General features: G+C 40.3%; 1 protein-coding gene across 1 annotated transcript in view; it reads right to left on the bottom strand.

Annotated features, from left to right (window-relative positions):
- Positions 1 to 450, bottom strand: part of LOC119592534 (sulfotransferase 1E1-like) — an 8,190-nt gene extending 7,740 nt beyond the window's left edge. Inside the window, exon 1 of the mRNA XM_037941397.1 lies at positions 408 to 450. The gene's annotated coding sequence lies outside the window, so the exon portion shown is untranslated. The remainder of the gene's footprint in view (positions 1 to 407) is intronic.
- Positions 451 to 693: the final 243 nt, after the last annotated feature.

The raw sequence follows: 693 nt of genomic DNA, 5'->3' as shown, positions 1-693 counted from the left end.
AATGTTAAAAACATGCCTCTTTTTACTATAAAATTTTGCCGAAGAGTTGCGCGTATTCTAAATATGACTCAGGAAACAATATCACGACGGCATGACTGGCATATCGAAACGACTGTCACCCCGAGATAATGAACCCATGATAACGGGCATCAGATAGGAAATTATTCTGGGTTGGATAAGATAGCGCCATCATCAGATATAACCGTGGATAGATACCATTTCAGACTGACGTGACACACTTTGAAATAAATAATAATTGTTCTTTGTTTCGTCCGACAGAGACGTAATTACGATCTTGATCGAACCCAAAGTGTCTCCGAAGCCTCGAATATAAAAGCGCCTTTTCTCACCTTGTTCGACACTCCATTAACATTTCTTAATAGAGATTAAATATATATAATACTTACTCCTTCGGGACGGTTCCCCCAGAGCCCTTCGCAACATCGCAGTCAAAGGTCTGTAGAGTGAGACCCGAGGGTGATCTTTTTAACCATTAGACTAGGGAGGTTATAAATAGAGCAGGAAACGAGGAGGCGAGCAAAGTTATCTGACATGGTGGCTCAGGCGTCATCTTTCCCCTACACGTTTTGAGGTATTTTGACATTTTTCTTGCTTATCATTGGATAGTTCAAGAAATGGTCTGATTAACCACATATTTCCATAACTCTGTTGACTGTTTCTCAGAATGGAAAT

The sequence above is a fragment of the Penaeus monodon genome, chromosome 30 (assembly GCF_015228065.2).
Source record: "Penaeus monodon isolate SGIC_2016 chromosome 30, NSTDA_Pmon_1, whole genome shotgun sequence".
Lineage (NCBI taxonomy): Eukaryota > Metazoa > Arthropoda > Malacostraca > Decapoda > Penaeidae > Penaeus > Penaeus monodon.
This window is presented reverse-complemented; position numbering and strand designations above follow the sequence as displayed.